Genomic DNA, 20,654 nt, shown 5'->3' with positions numbered 1-20,654 from the left:
CTGGAAACGCTGTAGTACATATGCCGGGCCTGTAAGTGGCGCTGCTGTCGCCACGAAATACACCAAAAGCAGCGAAGAAGGCCCTGGAGCATGGTTGCCATGGTTGCCCTTCTGTTCATTCTCCACGGTGGACGGCGTGTGCTCCTGCTGCAAATCTCTCCGGTAGTCCACCAGCAGATGAAAACCACCCTCCTCTCCGCCTCTTTCAAGGGACGAGGGAACCATGCGGCAGGGTTTCAGTTAAAAAAAAAAATCAGCGGTCAACATGTCCGTTAAAGTTAAAATCTTCCGGACAAAATTTGAAAAGTGCCGGTCAGAGGTCTTCTTTGTTATTTATTGAGCATTAAAACAATTTGATAATGACTCTATATAATAATATAAGAATCAGCTGATCTCTGAGCAGGAGACGTGGGGAGAGGGAGGCGGGGCTATTTCATCGTTATCGGAAAATGATTGTATAGAGGCGTACACACGGAGCCGTTTGCACCCCCAGAGCGTTCCGTTTGCAGATCTATCCACCTTGGGACCCGTTATCGTTTGCGGGGTCCGTTTCTATCGTTTTGTTATGGCCTCGTGTAAACGAAAGGGCTATACGCAAGAGAAACTATGCAGATACAACCCGTATCGTCCTTGTGTAAACGGGGTCTAAATAGAAGTTAGTGTGAGACTTAAGTGTGCGTTATCACACCATTGGAATAACAACATTACAGTTTCATATCATCCGCCAGACACTTTTCTTCTTAAGCTGCCAAGTTCGGATGTGGGTTGTAGTATGTATTTCTTGTACTGTATTAGTATACAAAATAAAAATAATACCCATGTCTATCCTGTTCTGTTCAAATAGCAGTTACATTTTTTTTTTAAATACATCCAGCCACCATGTTTCGACATCACAGGGCTTTTGTGTGTGTTTGTGCAACTGAGTAAAAATAAGTGATGAAAACAGAGAGCGAGAGAAAGGGCAGCTTATAAACTGTTTGTGTCTAATTTGTACCTCAGCGTCTTGACGAAGACATGACAGAGCTGGAGCAAGAGGCAATTCAAACAGGCCTGAGGGTCTTTACCAGCACTTTCTTATTTGGTGAAATGGAATGAAAACAATGTTACTGACACTCAGTTTTCCCTCTAGTTTTTTTTCAGAGACTGCAGTTTAATTGCTTGGTTTAAGAAGGTTGGCGTATTATTTACTTCAATTTGAGCTCTTCAAGAACAGGCATTTCTTTTGGCAGTGAAAAATACATAACAACCTATAATGTATGTATATGTTACATGTAGGTTAAACCTTTTATACATTGCATTTTGCACACAGTTCTCCAGAGAGTTGAATGCTTAAGCACAAAATACAATACTTTTCACATATTTTGAATAAGGGGAACTTTCACAATCCCAATAATCGAGGATTTGCTGCATGCTCTGACCAAGGCCTGTGCAATACAGCATCTCATTGCATTATAATGCCATGGCACAGCTGGATGTGTTTAAAGATAGAACAGTCCAACCTTGATTTCAACCCTTGATTGTTAGGGCTTCTCTTTTCATTGTACGTGTATAATGACAATAATATTTTTTATTATATTCTGGTTTTCTAGTAAATGCTCTTTAAATATGAAGATAATTCGTCTTAAAGTTATTGTTAATAATGTCCAGAGAGTGGAGGAACTGCTTCCTGATTTAGCAGCATATTGTTGTAAGATGTTAAAGAGTGTTTAACATTTTTTTTACTGATGGAAGAATTTAGGATAAGTGGACTTACGCTCCTGATTATATTGCATCTAATCTAACATCATTTATTTTTAGTGGCAGTTCTAAATATATAAAATAAAATACATATGCATAGGAGTGTTTTTAATTATTTGATTAATTGAATGACCTTCGCTTAGAAAACACTAATAAGCTGAGCATTGCGGCTGAAAGAAGTTACTGAGCATGGAAACCATTTGATGGTCCTCTGCATAGGCGTGTGACCTTTTACACAATGATTCAATGTAGTCTTGGATCAGAGAACATATTCTTGATTTCACAGCAAGCTTGCATTTTCAGATATCTCGCATGCATGTTCAAGTATTTTGCTGCAGTTTGATATGTAGTACATGTGCACTGTTGAATAAATAATGGGGTTGCCACAGCATGCACACTTAACTGTGTAGATCCACTGCCCAATGCACTTTAAACACACTAACTCTCCCATGTGCCTTTAGAGATGTTTCCAGTCCGAATCAGAATCAGAATACCTTTATTAGTCCCACAGAGGGGACATTTGCATCGTTACAGCAGGAAAGAGCCACAGACAGCTTAGTGTTACATATGTTAAAAAAAAGTACTAAGTTATGATATAATAAAAAATATAATAAAAAAATTTAAGTAAAAAAAAAAACTTTTCAAACTACAAATTTACAAAAATTCTTAGGATTTAGCAGCCAGGTATATATTACACAGTTATTAATGGCATATGTATATAATAATGTATATATTGCACATATAGCACATATTGCACATAGTTTGATGGTATTTAACAGCAGCAAGTTACACAATACAAAATGCAAAAAACCACACCTTGTAACGGTTCTAAGAAGCAGCGTGTAAAGCTACACAAAGGATTTTCTTTTATCTTAAACGGACGTGCGACCTTTCAACCTAAATCATAAAGTTGCACAGCAGAATCGATGACCCCACAATCCCCTCTGACTCTGGTTAAAAGAGATGGCTTACCAGGAGGCCGGTAAACACAAGTGAGCTGTGTGCAGTTTATTGATGTCTCTTTATGGATATGCACGTACATCTCGCTCCCTTTGGTCCTTACAATCTACAATATCATTCAGCAGGGATGCAATCGTATCCGATACTTCAGTGCCAAGTCAGGATCAAAATTCTTAAAGGTGACGGTACACGTTTCTTCTACAGCTAACAGGTGATGTTATCGAAGGTTCCATTGACTCCCATTATGATGTGTTCAAACAAATAACTAGATTTGGGCAAAGATGACTTATAAGGTTATAACAATGTGTTCCAACGTTAAATTTGATTTTTGGCTAAAATCTTGAATAAATACAGTTGTTAGAAGGATTGAAGCACGACAAAGTATATATTAGAATAATGAAAAACAAAAATCGGTAATAAAAAAGTATATGCTAAAGAATATTGGATTTATTGTCTTGCCTTTTTTTTATGTTGATCAAATGGGGTATCAAGAATTGAGGGAATTTAACTGGTATTGGTTTTATGTTTTCACTGCTAATGCCAGTTATGTTCAATGCTCTAGAATACTTCATGATAAAGCCTCTTAATCTCAGTGTACTCCCATTTTGCACCATTCTATATTGAGTCTATTGTGAAATAGATTCAGCTGCCACTGGTTGAGGGCTTATTCATCAGAACAGGCTTCAGAGGCCGTCTGCTCCCAAAGAGTCGAATATAAGCTCATTTGAGAATGCCACATTGCAGGTCGATTAGCTAGTCTATGCTGCTCCCTTGTTTTGGATCACCCTGAGGTTAAAAGTAAAACAAACCGTTTCCTCAATGTGTCCCTTAATTTCGGATTAACAAAAAAAATAGCTGTTTTAATCAGGAGGAGAAGAGCTCTGGCACGTCTCTCCCTCTTGCCCACTGTGCCACCCACACACTGCTTCATGTCTCTACTGCTGAGCTTTCCATTGTTCAATGCAGTATTTAATAAAATGAACAACTTGGAAGGGTTACTTGGTTTTTGGACTAATTTTAAAGCATGGATTTTTTTGTAATTTTTTCTGACTTATTTATTTATTTGTCTCTGTTTGAATTGTTGCTCTAATTAGCAAAGATGGACGGTATTACAACTGGGCATGTAGCAGGACAATTTGCTATCCTCGCAAAAAAAAGTACTGAATAGTGATGGTAATCAATAGTGATGGCTCTGATATATGCAAATGATTATCAAGGCAAAAGGTGTCGCAGTAATCATTTTGTGGTGACATGTCACATGTGTAATGAATTATTCCGTTATTTTGGCACCTGTCAGTGCATTTTTCACTTTAAATGTAAAACAGGTGTCCCTTATCAAATGTTTTATATAGGTCAACAAATAATGCATTTACAGCATCACTCCACATCCTAGTGTTTTTTAAATATCTTACTATGACCTGATTCTGGCAAAGTTAGACTATTTTCTCAAACAGGGTTTGAATTTGAATATAGTGAGATATTGTATTTTAAAATATAAGTTTACTTTTAATCTATTTATTATTAGTTGAGGGTTTGGTTTTTATCATTCTTTTCCATCTTTTTTTCTTTCAATAACCGAAGGTCTGTGTATTCCAAAAGACTTGCAAATATGGCATAGGTCCAGAAACAATAAAGACCAGATGGTGCTAAGACATGTAGCCTACATGTCTAATAAAGGCATGCTGTTCAGGACACTATATAAGTACCATGCTTAGGATTGTGGATTGTGTAGGATTGTGGTGCTAAAACTCGTTAAGTGCAAAGTGAAAAGAGTGTGAGCAAGGAGAAGGTATGAAAAGCCACACAAGGACGATAAAGGTTGTATCTGCTACAGTTCTCTATCAGATAGACGGTTCGGCCACACGAGGCCGACATGGAAACGCAGAAAACAATAACAATAACGGGTCCCAAGGTGGACGAAACGCTCTGGGGGGCCTAACAGCTCAGTGATTACGCCCTATAACAATCATTTCCTGATAACGATGACGCAATAGCCCCAGTGTTTCGAGCCAGGTCCCGGTATCTCGCTGGACAGTGCACCCAGCAGGAGCTTCCAGCTAGATTTGATCGATATGGACATAAACGTGTGTGAAGTCTAATCGGACAGGAGAGGAGACACGCAGCTCTGCATGATAACCTGCAGCTCCGCCTGCTGTGATGGAGCGATGGGCGGAACAAAACACACACTTGAAGTTAGATCATCACCCTTAGCTATTTTAATGACCTTCTGGGGGGTCAAACGGCTCCGTGTGTACGCCTCTATACGATCATTTCTGATAACGATGAAATAGCCCCGCCTCCCTCTCCCCACGTCTCCTGCTCAAAGATCAGCTGCTGTCAGAAGAGGGGGAGGAAAAGAGAGGCTCCGTTTTCTTATATTATTATATAGAGTCGTTACCAATTTGTTTTAAAGCTCAATAAAAAACAAAGAAGACCTTTGACCGGCACTTTTCTAATTTTGTCCTGAAGATTTAAACTTTAACGGACATGTTCACCGGCGAAACCCCACCTCTGCTGCTAAATCCAGCGCGGAGGATAGGCAACCATGGCAACCATGCATGCGCAAGAAGTCTTCTTCGCTGCTTTTGGTGTATTTTGTGGCAGAAGTACAGCGCCACTTACAGGCCCGGCGTATGTACTACAGCGTCTCCAGCAGTTCGAGGTGTCTCGTGTGGACGGACACGTTTCTTGTGCCTATTGCGTGTGGACGGAAGACTTTTTTGATAACGATTTCGGTGCGTTTCCGTTATCGTCCTTGTGTGGCTGCAGCCTCAGATAACAAAGGGTAAAGGTTCTGTGTAGACTTGTACGACTCAAATACATTAGTTACCTGTATTTCCTCTCAAAGCTCTCAATATTCCAGGCTAGATGTAAGAAGAAGTATGTGCCTGATTTATAATTTTCTTTTTTTGTGTGCCTCAACGGAAGCAGAAATACTAGAGGAGCTTATGTGATTTAGATCATGACTGGAAAGGCTGCTGTTGTGCTGAGGTAGAAGAATATCAGTGTAAAGGAAACTGCTGTGCTATAGTACACCACTTGACCCATAGCAGGGATTATTTATTGCTGTCAGCTGAAAAGCTCGTAACTCCTGTTTTTGTGATTTATTTATTAACGTCAGTTCAAGGACTCTGTTTCTCTTTGTGTTGAGAACAATCTATGTCTATGAACGTTTTTTATAACCATCATTAATCCCAAAAACAAAGTGCTTGGAAAAAACATTTAGATTTGCTCTGAATATATATATATATATATTTTTTTTTGAATGTTAACATATAAGACCCCAAAGCTGGGTTTGTGCAATCCATCCATCATTTACCTGTAACCGCTGATCCTCCTTAGAGGGTCGCGGGGTCTTGGAGCCGATCCCAGCTGACTTTGGGTGAGAGGCAGGGCAGGGTACACCCTGAACAGCTAGTCAATCACACGCCTGACACATAGAGACTGACAACCACTCGCCCTAACATTCACACCCACCAGCAATTTAGAGCTGCCGGTTTACCTAACCTGCATGTCTTTGGAATGTGGCAGGAAGCAGGAGGACTCTTACAGGGGAACAGCATGTGTGTGGGCCTTGCTACAGAGAGTATGGTCTAATCGGTTTTTTGGTTAACTATCTCAATCATGTGAACTAATATATTCATATTTGTGAGATATCTTAAGGCACGGACACATCAGGCCGATTATCGGCGTCGGTGGGCGTCAGGCCGACGATGAGCGTCGACACGCCCTATTCAGATTATTTTCAGACGTGCCGACGCCTTTTCGGCCGAAAACCGAATCGGTGGGCAGTCGGCCAAAGGCAGTCGGCAAAATAAATCACTCTGATTGGCTGTTCAGCTACCGAATCAGTGCATGAGAAGCGAAACGGAAGTGAGGGACCCAAACAAACTATTAAGAAGGCAAATCTGAGATTTAATTTAACTCCAGCTCTCGACACAGGTTCGGGAAAGCCCCATGAGCTTCTCGTTGTAGAGTGAAAATGGAACGCACACGCTATTTGTTGTTTATATCACACGGTCTGTTCTTCTTCTCTCGGTTATCACTAGGGATGGGTATCGTTTGAAAAGTATCGATTCCGATTCCGGTTCTGCTTATCGATTCCGGTTCTTATCGATTCCCCGTTTCGATTCCAAAATTGTAAAAGAAAGAGGTCAAACATTTAGATAACAAAAATATCTTTATTCTTTTAAGCTTTAACTGACATGTTTACAAATAAAAAATATACATGCAATACAAATGTATTGCACAATAGCTGTGCTTTATTTTAACTGAGCTATGCCTGTGGCAAGCTATTAACGGACGGCATTAGACTGTGCCTTGTCTTTTTCTTTTTTTGTGTAGTGGAGCCTCACTTTAGAGCGTTTACCGCGATCCATCTTTGGTGTTATGAAGTGACTGAGCTCGTGAACTGTCTAATGGAGGGCGGGGGAGCCTCGCTGCGGGGCAACTGTGGACCTCTGTCGCCTGTCAGCGCAAATTACATGATGCTGTNCTTCCCATCCCATCCCCATCACATCACATCCCATCACATCCCATCACACACATCCCGATCACATCACATCGACATCCCATCAATTTCCATCACATCCCATCCCATCACATCACTCCCATTCACTCACATCCCATCAACATCCATCACATCCCATCACATCAAATCCCCATCCCATCACATCCCATCACATCACATCACATTTCCCATCCCATCACATCACAGTCCCTCCCTTCACATCCATCCATCACATCCCATCACATTCACATCACATTCAACACTCCCATCACATCACATCACATCCATTCACATCCCATTCACATCACATCCCATCACATCACATCACATCCCATCCCATCCCTTCACATCCCATCCCATCACATCCCATCCATTGCCCATTCCCAGTTCACATCACATCCCATCCCATCACATCCATTTCCCATTCACATCCCATCACATCCATCACATCACATCCCATTCCCACCCATCCCAGTGCCCATCACATTCCCACTTTCCCATCACATCACATCCCATTCCCATCCCATCACACCATTCCCAATTCACATCACATCACATTCCATCACTCCCATCACATCCCATCACATCCCATCAAAATCACATCCCATCACATCACATCACATCCCACACATCACATCCATCACATCCGAGTCCCATCACACACATCCCATCCACATCCAATACATCCCATCACATCCATCAAACACATCCCATGCACATCACACCCATCAATCACAATCCCATCCCATCCACATCACATCAATCACATTTCCCATCACATTCCCATCCCATCCCATCACATCCCATCGCATCCCATCACCATCACATCCCATCCATCACATCCATCCCATCACATCAGCACCCATCCCATCACATCACATCCCATCCCAATCCCATCACATCGCCATCACATCCCATCACATCACATCCCGATCCCACACATCACATCACTCCCATCAACATCCATCACATCCATCCACATCCCATCAAATCCACATCCCATCAACATCACATCACATCACATCCCATTCCCATCCATCACTCCCATCACATCACATTCACAGGGTCCATCCCTCCCAATCACAATCCATCACATCACATCCCATCACCTTCACCATCCCACCACATCACACTTACTGCCCATTTTAGCTGGAGGCTTTATCCAGGAGGAACTTACAATAAGTGCCGTTCGACCAGGATGCTTACAACCTTTGAAGAAAACAGACATCATATAAGTACATCAGGTTTCATAGAGGCCCCAAACATTTCAAGTGTACTCAAACTGGCTTTAGATAAGGCCAGTCCTTTATTTTAGCTAGTATAAGGCTTTGTAGTAATTCTATCTCCTCGAAGTGGAGTCTAAAGAGAGAGTTTTCAGCTCTGAAAGCAAGATGTGTAAGCTTTCTGCTGTTTCCTGATTTCAATGTTGGAAGCCTCATTCCACCATTTTTGGAGCCAGGATTAGCAAACCCACGTATGTTTCTGCTGATGGCGAACTTGCGGTCCCCCCCTCGCCAGTGCGGGCTGAAGCGAGCTCGTTTGGCTGATTGCAGGGAGGCGGCAAAGTGCACGTGCCTGGCGTTGCTGTACGTTCTTTAACCAATGTCCTGCGATGAGGAAGCCAGATTCCATTCACAAGGCATTGCGTACGCACAGTACCAGTGTCTTGAAGTGGATTCTAGCAGTTACCGGAAGCCTGTGAAGGCGAGCGTGAGGAGCGTGTGTGTGGGAACATTTTTAGGAAGGGTTTGAAGACCAGACGAGCCGCCTGCCATTTTTTTTTTTTATGGGTGCAGCTCAGAGGTCGGATGGCACATGCCAGGTTAGACCGCCAGCGAGGCGAGTTTGCAGTAGCTTTAGGCGTGAGATGACGGGAGAGCCTGACCGAGAACCTTGCGTCTCTTTCTGCGGGCAGCTGGGGACGTATCCTCCTGATGTTGTAAAGAGTGTATCTGCAGCAGCGGGTAGCTAGCAGATATCGTGTGCAGTGGAAGGACAGCTTTGTCTATCTAGCGGTCACACCCAGATTCCTTGCAGCTGAGCTCGAGCGAAACAAAGAGGGGCTGATGTTGATTGTAGGTCAAGAGTGCGGACAAATCTTTTCCCGGAAGGAAAAGCAGTTCAGGTCTTGTCAAAGCTGTTTGAGCTTGAGGTGGGGAGCAAGACATCGACTGAGTGATGTCAGCCTTAGACAAGCAGAGATGCGTGCTGACGACCTGCGTTTCTTCTGGAGCGGGGAAAGGACAGAATTAGTTGGGTGTCGTCATCGTAGCAGTGGTATGAAAAACCATGCGGCTAATGACAGAACCGAGCGAGTTTGTGTACAGACACACACAAATATATACAAATATACATAGTATTTATATATGTATATATAAATGTGTGTATGTGTGTGTGTAGTTGCAGAAGCAGAGGAAGAGCGTGTCTCTGATGGAGGCGGTGCTGAGCAGCGACGTCAACATCGATGCTGTCGACTACGTGAGTGAACATTGGAAAACGTGCAAAAGAAAGTAGCATTTTGCTAACGTACTCTTACATTGGTCTCCCATGTTGTCGTAACAGATGTAGCCTCGTGCTAACATGTGTGTTTACTAATATGAACTATTACTGTGTTGTCATGTCGTGGTTATTTTTCGCAACATATTGTTGTATATGTTTTTGATTACAGCGACTAAATGTATAAAATACTGTTGTGTTGCTAACTGACAAAGCTAATGTTAGCATGCTAACTGACAAAGCTAACATTAGCATGCTAACACCTGACAGGTTCATTTCAGTCGACGTATCTGAACTGAAACTTGATAAATCATGTTTTATAGTGATTTCATATAATTTACAAACTCACATTCTGAAACATGATGCTAGTAGCATTTGACAAAGTGAGATATCACCAGTTAGCTTAGCATCATTAGACCTCTATATGAATGACCTCATTCTAACTCTGGTTTCTACATGTTTCACACAGAAATAAATCAGACATGTTTCTGTGAAGTTTATAAACTGCTTGAATGTGATGTTAGCTCCCGATGCTACAGATGCTAATGTTAGCTCCCGATGCTTCAGATGCTAATGCTAGCTCCCGATGCTACATATGCTAATGTTAGCTCCCGATGCTACAGATGCTAATGTGCGTCCTGATGTCAGTGAGAACAGAAAGTGCTTCATGTTCAGACTGAATGATCTCGTCTCATCTGATCTGCAGTTAGGACCTGTTTCTTCTCACGTTCCCACGCCCTGAATGATTCATGATTCACATTCTTTCATTTCCTACAAAACCCAACGAGTCGAGACAGAGACGCTCGGCGAGGAACACGAACGCTTACTGATCAGAACTAAAGTTAAATTAACATTATTCATATTTAGGAATTTCTCTGGAATCACAACGTCAGAGAACAATTACATGTTTTGGCTGTTAATTTATTTAATTTGATATATTTATATACAGCAGTTATAGTATATCAGAATCCCTTCACTCGACCCGGGACGAGCAGCAGAGAGAGAGCTTCATGTTACCTAGAACAGGGGTTCCCAAAGTGGGGGTCACGAGACCCCGACTGGGGGTCGCGAGATGATTATTAAAAAAAAAAAATTATAAAAAAAGATTGATTAATTTTTTTAATAATTTTTTTTTAAAGATTATTATTAATAATAACGTTTGCATAGACATTTTCAGGGGCGGACTAGCCATCTGTATAATTTCCCCGCAACGAGGCTCCCCCTTTGACAATCCACTAGCGCAGTGTTTCTCAAACTTTTTCATATCAAGGACCACTTAACCCCCCCCGAAAAGTTTGGGAACCCCTGCTTTAGAGCACACTAAGCCTATTTGTGGAGTTCACCAACCAGCACAAAAATAAGCATGATGTTAAACGGTGCAGAATACACTACAGCAAAATAAAAAGAAGAAATTAAAGAAAACCTTATTAAAAAGGAAACAAAATAACAAAAATGAGCAAGTGAAGTGTTAGATAGTGATCTGGCCTGTTTCTGCCAGCATCACGTCTGGTCTGCTGAGGATCTGTTCTCATGGGAACTGCTCGTAAAATAAGTAGTTTTAATAAGCGAGACCCTATATAATCTAAAATGAGAGGAATACATCATTATTTAGATTTCCCACAAAATGTAATTCTGATACAGTACTTATCGCGCCTCCGCCTATCACACTTTTTTATATGATAATTATTTACCAGTATTAATCCTGTTTCTTTCTTTCTTTGAATTCATGCATGAATGATGATCTGATCGATTCAAGTTCATCTCATAATTGTGGACATTGGATAAGGACGGAGGAATCTGGATTCATAAAATCCTGATTGGAATACATTCTTACTTTGTGTGTTGAAGGAAAAAGAGCAAATTAACGTTCAAAATAAGATTGTTGACATTATTTAACTTGATTATGGTGGCAAAGAGGGTGTCACATTATTGGCAAATTTTTCCTGTTGGTCACTGCTGAAAGAATCACGATCATCTAGCAAAGGTTAAACTCTGCTGTCTCATTACAAACATGAATAAAGTTCAAAGGCCACTTTATATATAAATATCCAGCCTTTGCATATGATCATGCTCTTAATGATCATTGTGATACTGATACATGTTCATTTTGGTTCTTAAACATTTAATTTATTATTCAGTAGGGTTGAAACATTTTTGGCCTATTCGTATGCACAGCTTTGAAAGTGTATTCATAATTCATTTAGGCTACCAGGTAGAGTGCACTCAGGGTGCTTCAGCTGATATGTTCAGTCGAAAGCTAGTGTTCAGTGTTCCCCCATCGACCACATCAATTGGTTGAGTAGGTACAATTTGAGTCAACCAAGATGTTCTTTGTTAGACTACAGCCTTTTATTCAGAGTTAATGCGTTCATAAGATAGATGTTTGGTAGGATTGTAGGCTTCTAGTTCTGTGCATATTGGCTCTAGACTAACCTCATTCAAATACATAATGTTGGTAAGCTACGTTTGGCAAAAAGTATTTTTCACACAACCTTTTTTATCCTTCTAGTTTTTAATAAATGAAGGTGGTGAAAGGACTAAGTTCTGGACAACTGTACATGTGTCTAACCAAATAATGCAGTGTTTGTTTTGAAATATTATTGTTGTATTTACTTATTCAGCCAAATGTATGACCCCATGGGGCTGAGGCCTATGTCTGCATGCTTTCATATTAAGAAAGGGTGAAAGGTTTACATTCTAAATGCAAATTAGATTGTAATTCTAAACGGTTGGCTTATTTTTAAGAAAACATCAGAGGTAGTAGAAAGGAAAAGCCTATACTTGGACAAGACCCAGAACTAATGTTACTGCAACAGTCAGCACTAGCCTTGACACTCAAATGTACTTTACACATCACCGAAAACACTGCATGAAAGGCATGGCTTTAAAGATGTTTTCAAAGATGCGCCATCGATCCTTGGGTTTCTTCTTAATTTTCCAAGGAATTAGCAATGAGAGATATTGACTTGTTCCACATTTTAGAACATTTAAATGACAGAATGAGTGCATTTCAATCAGTTTAGCATGAGGCAGCGCAGGGAAGAAAGACGAGATTCTCTCCTGCTGTCAAGGAGAGGTGAAACTCCCTCCAATGAGGATATGAAGGAAACCCCTGCTTGTTTCCAAACTTGTTAAACACAGAGGTGGTGTTAACATGCTTTGTTCCATCACTGTTGCACAACCCCCACCTCCACAGGCACACACACACACACACACACACACACACACACACACACACACACACACACACACACGCCCCTCCTCCACTACCATATCCACACACTCCCCCTTTAGAAGTTCAGTAACCCTGCAGAGTAACAGCAGAGGAAGCTTGGCCCTGATTTTCAGTGCATTGGAGGAGCCGGGGGGCCCAGGGGACACTCAGGTTACCAGCATCGAATCCTGCAGTATTAGCAGGGCACAGTGAAATAACAGCCTGCCATCTGGAACCTATGTTAAAGCTATCGGAGCCTCGCAGCGTTCAATCACACTGACCTCAATTAAGTGTTATTTGTTCAGTATTTTTATTCACTCCTTCCTTTGCCTCGAGATCTCTCTGTCTCTTGTCGAAATGTATGCTCTAACCCACTGTGTCAGATTCAGAGCGATGGCTAGAGTGTTCTTCTCTTTTTTTACCAGTTCCTCTGCTCCATATGAGACTCCCCATTAAACTTTAGCAAGTCCACCTCATGGGAGGTTTCGGGAGAGCACCTTTAAGTGCAGGGGAATAAAGGCTCGTCTTTGTGCTGGAGAGATGTTCTGTGGTATGCCAGGTTAAGAGTAGGTCGTTTTTTGTGAGGCTTTATGTTTATGACTCAATGGGGTCTTTTTTGACCCCACTTACACAGGACACAATGAGCACACGTGAACACTGAACAGGTCTTTCCTCTTTTGAACCTTGATGCTCATCACTTTCTCCAGTTTAGAGAAACAATGCAACTTGTGAGCATGCTATTTTCATTGAAAAGCAAATTAAAGGAAGAAAATGTCTTTTAAATCACTGGTAAAATAAAAAGGCAATGATGGAGTAGACTTTAATATTATGAAGATCACTTTTCCTTTCCGTTATTGGCTTTTTGCGAAGCACTTATATTCACATTTTCAAGACTTCAATTAAAAATGATCAAATACGATTTTAAATCTCCATCAAAAATATATTAAAAAATGAACTTTTGAATAACTATCTTTTGAAAACCATTCATAAATTGTATTTTATGGAAATATCATTCGCTGGATTTTATTGATTTTATTTTTTAGATTAATTTCTACTGCTCTGATATGAATTTAAAACGTTGCCCTGAGTACTCATGAATTGGTCTCAGTGGCAGCATTAGGCCTGTATTATTGCACTTTCTAAAAAGTCAATTTTAATGGCATGGCAGGTTTTGATCTCTTCCATTCTGTGCATCAAGCAATTATGCATTATACATTTACATGTTTACATTGCATCAACCACCACTATTATGGCTAACTAATCATTCAGATTAATTTATGTTTTTTAGGCTTCAAAGATTTCATTGTGGTAGGGATAACAATTATTGTAGTGTTAGAAGTCTAAGGCCAAGAGAAAATAAATTGAATAAACGGATCGTCCCCCATACCATTTTGTTAAAAATAATTCTGAATAATTTTAACAGTGTCCGTCACTTGGGCCGCCGTCAAAGTATCTCAGCGTAGTCCAAGGAAATACGAGACTATAAGCCTCTCTCTTATCTGTATTTACCTTTTGTGATGAGTGAGCACTGGTCCAAATGTGCCTTGTGCTGTGTGCCACGCTGTCAGCATGTCACCGTGCTGGTTGGGTGCCAGAGATGCCAAGGAGATACAGGCTGCACAACTGGCATTTTAAATCCTCTACTTTATATCCCCTGCTATCAGTGACAGGCATCAGCACGAGAGTGTGCTTTTAATGGCCGTAGGGACACATCTTTGAGGAATTCCTAAACGGGTGGCTTCTGCGCATGCTGTGTCATAATACTTTCTGTTTGAAGCACAGGACAATTTTGTGAAAAAGAATCATATCGTTGTGTTCTTCTCACATTAAAGAAATATTAAGTTGCTCTTCTCAAAGTAGTCTGCATGAGATGAGTTACATCTTACAATAACTTCATATCAAAGGGAAGGGCAAATTTCCTCTAAGCTTCCGTTGTGAGCATATACCAAATTCATCTCTGAAAGCAGTTTACCCCTGTATCCATTTGGTTAATAGATCCATTAAGCAGCATGGCGTGAGTGGAGTGCGGCTGCTGTGTGGAGCGCAGGATGACGTGTTAATTCTGGGTAATTTATTACCCTGGGTGTCGCTGGGCGAGGAGCTCCTGACAGATCCTGTCTCCCTGGGATTGTCCTCAGCCAGCCTTCTATGGGCATCGCCTGCTTAGCAGTGACTCCAGCATTCAGTGCTCACACCCGCTGATGTAAGTATGATGTAAAACCCTTAGTGCAGGAAAACAACAGTGAGGATGTGCACGTGTGGCATTATATGAGAGTGGCAGTCTTTGAAGGTAGGCAGCTAAAAGCACACCTGTGGAGAGGAAGGTTGTAATCAAATATCCCTCCCCGCACCCCGTCCAGTGTTATGGGCACTTGCTGGCTCTCATATGGTTTTTATTTATGGAAGTATCCTTTTCTGTCTAGGGCCGGGCTCTGATTAGATCATGGATGCTGATTGTGGCCTAGAGCTGTGGTGATCAATCCAAATTTACTTGGAGAATTACATTTATACAACGGAGGATGCAGTGCCCTGCCCTGATGGATGAAAGGGCATTTCCCTCTTATGAATCAACAATAAAGATGACTGGGTCAAAGCAAAATCTTTGATTTTGTGCCATGGTGTGTTTTCATAACACGTTACATGGGGCTTTCCTTTGGGAGTCAAAGCTGCATTAAAAACTGATATTCGATAAGCCGAAAAAATAAATTGCACAGGCGTATTTTGTGCATAACCTCCTCAGCACTGTCTCATGTTTAGCCATTGGGATCAGAGAGTGCAGACCTCTGGTGCCTTAGAGGCAGAAGGAAGGGATTGCGCAGGTCAACACAGCACTGCCAAGCTACCCGTCAGCCATTTCATGTCATAATCAGTTAGGGGGAAACCAGCAAACACCCACTCTTAGATCCTTGAAAAAGAAATCCTCTCTGTACTGAAGCACTAAAAGGATGGCAAAATTAATTTCAATCTTAATGCTTTACGAAGGGGCTTTTTATTTTTCTATAAATGTGATGCTGCAATGCTCAGCTCTAGAAAACAGGCTGTGTGTGTTTACAGCAGCTCACTGCAGCAGCCACGCCTTCTAGACAGAGCATCTTTACAGCCGGAGCTGCCATGCAGTGGATGATGAAGCTACAGAGTGATTAGCCCCACCCAGAGGCTGCTGGGATGGGAGATGTGGGAGGTGTGTGTTTGTCAAAGCAGGGCTTGCGGAGATGACTCCTTTAGGCACTTAGAGTATGATCATTACCATGCAGGAACCCTCCGTCTGGCTTTGCTGCATGTGCTGATATTACTGATATTGAAGAGCCACTGGTTTTATTGTCTCTAACAGCAGAGTTGTGCATCACATGGTTTTCATGTTCACATCCTCTAAAGTTAGCTGATTCATTTGAAAAGCATAGCCGAGATCACTATTATTGCTGTTTTCTGGAAACGTAATTAGTCCAGTTCATGTGATTGATTGATGCTTATAGTTGAAACGAATACCGGTCTTTCCACTGTTCAATAGTTTTCTTTGATCAAGGGGAAAACAAAGAAATCCACACATTGCTCAGCAGGTTTTAGTGTAATTGCAATAGTTACTACTTGATGTGAGGGTTGCCAAAAAAGGATGTATAAGAGAAAGAAAGATAAAAGGAAATGGCTAGTTTTATACTGAGTTAGGAACTCCTGCCCAAGGCGGTGGTGATTGAACATCGGAAGACCTCCCTGGGTCTGTGATGTTTTCAGTGTACCGCCGTACTCTGCACCTACTGTATACAAGTTACGTATCATGCGGAAATCTCAGCACCCCCATTGTGAGTGAATTGTAATTGGTATCCGAGAAGTAAGACACTACTATCTTGCAGTCTTACAGTTTCCACTACTGCAGAAACACAGTGGCCAAGTATTGCATTTGTCTTCATAACCTTGCACGCAGGGAAAGAAGCCGAGTGGGGGATTTCCATGGAGCAGCTTGGTGGTGGGATTCATGGAAGTGCTTTCGGTGATCTGATTACAAGTGAAAAACACTGAATAAAGCTCTGACTGCACTTACAAGGCTTTGACAAAACACTCATATCCAATATGTTGGGGGAATTGAAGGATGCATGGGAATGTATGTTGTGCCTCATAAATTACAGACTTCATCTGTAGTCAGTTCTTGATTGCATATTAGGCAGGGAGGTGAAATCTAAACACAAGTGGTCCCTTGGGACACATGTAAAACAAATGTTGATGCCGTGAGTTAACTGAGATCTGACTTGCCTTGTTTCAAACCCTTCCTGGATTAAGTTTTTTTGTTATTTTTCTGTCTTTTATTATAGCTTGTAATAATGTGTTGAGGACAGGGACACAGAACCATCTGTGGTTTGGATTTATTTCTGTCTTCCTTGGACAGATGAATGTTTACCACATATTTAATAAGTAAATACATTTATTTAAAAATAATGAGTTTTAGAGAATTTGTTCTTACATCACTGTTGCATTATTTACAAAAGATGTACTATGTTTGCATCTATAACTGTGTGATAACATCAGTGACTCATTTTCTATTGGAGTTTCCTAGAAACTGCAGGCATTTCTTATGTCAATTTTAGTATTTGAATACAATGAAAATATCACGAATGTCACCTGCTTTCATTTCTGTACCTTTATCACTCCTCAGAGTTGTTTTTAAATTACCCAGGCAGCCTTTTTTTTTTAGGGTTGACTGGAAAACTAATAAAGTGCTGGGGGAGAAACAATAAACATTAGCTTTCCCCTCATTTTGCACCCTCCGTTAAGTGGCAACATCAATTGCATGGATACTTGAGGACAATATAAAACAGGTCCGTACAATACAACCAGTTATGTTATAATGAGACCAAGGCAAGGGCCATTTGATAAAGCCGCTGGTATATGAAGCACCAGGGAAATACATTAATGGCCAAAAATAAGGCTTTGTTAGAGTTATCTGTGCAAGATATGAATGTTAACTTAAACCAGTAGCTACAATATTGGACAAGTATACACATTGTGTTTACAATAAGAGCAGCTATGGTTGTTTGACCATTTGCTGCAATTGAAAAGCTCTCGAAAATAAGTTCCTCAGTTGATCTAACATTCAACTGAAAAGTACTCAAGTTGTTCAGTGTTAACTCAAAGTAAAATTAAGGCAGCGCTCAGCTAAAGCACTCCAAAAACATGAATTAACTATTTGCTTGAATATTGCTGAGATGTCTAAGTCATTCATTCAAAAAGAATGTTCCCTGCCACTGTACTAAAATAGCAAAGGACCACAAGTGTAGCTCTAGGAAATAAATAAAGAACATAAACAGTGAAAAGCAATATTTGTGCTGTCATGGCATTGACCCAAAATAACGTTATTTTCGGGTTTTATCCTCACCAACCCACATATTGCGGCAGAAATATTCCTAACCACAAACGTCACCACACAAATCTAATGACATGCCCACCACCTATAGTGACTCAAAAAACATGTATCGTAACAAACACAGAAAAATACTTCAAATGTGGCTCCTACACCACACTTAGAGGTTATGATAGTGTGGGAAGGTGAGCCTCCCCTCAGAGAACACAAGAACAGCCGCGCCCCCCCTCCCAATTATTATTATTGTTGTTGTTGCTATAATGCAGGGGCATTATTATTCAGTGGAATGCCCTTACAGTACCTACTGGCCTAGTTAAATCAAAGTGGTTACTTTTTTTTGGCTGGGCAGTGTAGTTTTACACACATTCTTATTTGACTTTCTCAGGACTTAAAACTGTTTTTTGGGGGCAGACCCCCACAAAGAAAAAAATATATTTACACATCTAAGCTCATCATCTTAACAGTTTGTTATGCTCATCGAGTCAGTCGTGAGCAGAGCATCAAGTTGGCATGCCTATTACAGCTGAATGCGGCGATTACCATGTTGTTCAGCAAAACGCCTCACAAACTTATTAAGATCCAAAGCTTTAGTGCGTTTTGATTCAATGCTGAGTAAAGCCAAAGTTGACAGTCTCTTCTCTATCATTGTAGACCGCAAATACCTCATTCCTTCCATCTACATGGGTCCGAATGCTTCTCGTTTTGCGCTGTCCCGTTCAAATGAACGCGGGACGCGCCAGGGCCGGGGGGAGGGGTTACAAGGCTCGCGTCTTGTGCTGCATTCACTTGTAATCGGACATTAGGGATTTTCTCTCATAAACGTCCGATGAGCCACAACTTTCATTTTCAAAACAAAACTGCCAACTGGGGTGGCAGCTGGGGTGGCAAGGCTATTTTTAGGGTGGCAGTTGCCACCCCATGCCACCCCGGTAGATCTGCCCCTACTTGACTGGTACTTGCTTTTGATCAAAGTTAATGCGGAAAACCCACACTCACACGGGTAGGAGGAGGTGAAGGGAATGAGTACTTTTACAGCCTTTTTGGCGAGGTGGGGGAACTCGGTCTCCACAGACAGCCAAAAGTGTGCAAGTGACGTTTTCTGCCAAACACTGTCTCCTCACTCAGTTTAGGTAACTTCACTAAAGATCGATCCATGTTGCCGCTCGCATAAAGTTAGCTGAAGTTAACTAGCTGAAATTCTCGTTATTTTTTTCTCTCACTGCGCCTCCCCTGAAACTCTCTGGGGCCCCCCCCGGGGAGGCGCGCCTCAGACTTTGAAAACCGCTGCTCTATAGATAAATGGGGACATTATGCTCTGGAAAGATGTTTTATTTTATTTATTTATTAAATTATTTAATGCTGTGAGCACTAGAAATATATTCCATCCACGTCCTCCATTGTATTAAGGGAAGTGACATACATTTTAAAGGCATGATATGTCTGAAAACCTGCCATATAAAACACTATTTACATACAGTGAGACAATGTTTTTTGTAATTCCAGTGAACCATTCCTCTGGGATCAGGAAAAGCATGTAACGTTTTTTTTTTTTTTGTTCAGAGCATCATTTATTTGCAGCAGTTCAGTCCTATGAAGCCTCCTCAGGCTACGGCTGCTAACCTAGACATTTGTAACAGCAGGTTTGGCAGTAGCAAGTTTACAGTTAGTTGATTATTGCTTAGCTTGTTTTAGGTTTAGTCGCCGCAGGCCCAACTATAAATCAAGCTTGGGTCTCGTCTTTGTGGGATAATGAGCGTTAATAGTAGACTAATGAGAGACAGGTCAACGCTAGCATGACCCGTGTACTCAGCAGCCATGCTTGGGAACCGAGGCACTTAACTAGTAAAGAAGTGCTCTTAATCCTGCATCAACATTCATTTGTTGTCTCAGTTGTTCCTCAGGACTAGTGAAAATAATGAGACCAGATGACTTATTTCCATTTATCCTGTTTAGGACATTTCTTCACATGGTAGCCTTCATCTCAACCTATTATGCGGTGTCAAGCCAGCAAAACACACACATTATGTCATTGTGGTTTAGCAGCAATAATGATAAGTGGACATTTCAGCCTGACATAGCACCGCTAACATTTTGCTGTATTATGCCAAGGTCAGGATAGCACATCAATGCGGAAAGTGAATAAATAGACTGCTTCTCACTGTTCTTTACGGGCCGTGTTTAAAGGCATTATTCCAGGGCCTGCTCCCTCTGTCAGGACTAAACCTTGAATCGCTCAGAGTGATTAGTAGCAGGGAGCGTGCTGCAGCAGCGGTCCCAGGCTACTTTTGTTTATGTTAAGGCTTTTACGCATTCTGTTTAACTCGCTGGCGGGGCTCGCTTTTGATCCCGGAAGGAGGCGGCAGCTGAGATCCCCCCCCTTACCCAAA

At 41.4% G+C, this 20,654-nt stretch overlaps 1 protein-coding gene across 1 annotated transcript in view; it reads left to right on the top strand.

The window, feature by feature from the left end:
• The first annotated feature begins 5,317 nt into the window (after window positions 1-5,317).
• The window catches only part of tenm4 (teneurin transmembrane protein 4), a 129,978-nt gene continuing 114,641 nt past the window's right edge, over window positions 5,318-20,654 (top strand). The window contains exons 1-2 of the mRNA XM_010797349.1: window positions 5,318-5,352; window positions 9,483-9,484. The gene's annotated coding sequence lies outside the window, so the exon portion shown is untranslated. The remainder of the gene's footprint in view (window positions 5,353-9,482; window positions 9,485-20,654) is intronic.

This window comes from Notothenia coriiceps, unplaced genomic scaffold (assembly GCF_000735185.1).
Source record: "Notothenia coriiceps isolate Sejong01 unplaced genomic scaffold, NC01 NC01_scaffold00037826, whole genome shotgun sequence".
NCBI lineage: Eukaryota > Metazoa > Chordata > Actinopteri > Perciformes > Nototheniidae > Notothenia > Notothenia coriiceps.
Note: the sequence above shows the minus strand (reverse complement) of the source record. Positions and strands in the feature narration are given on the sequence as shown.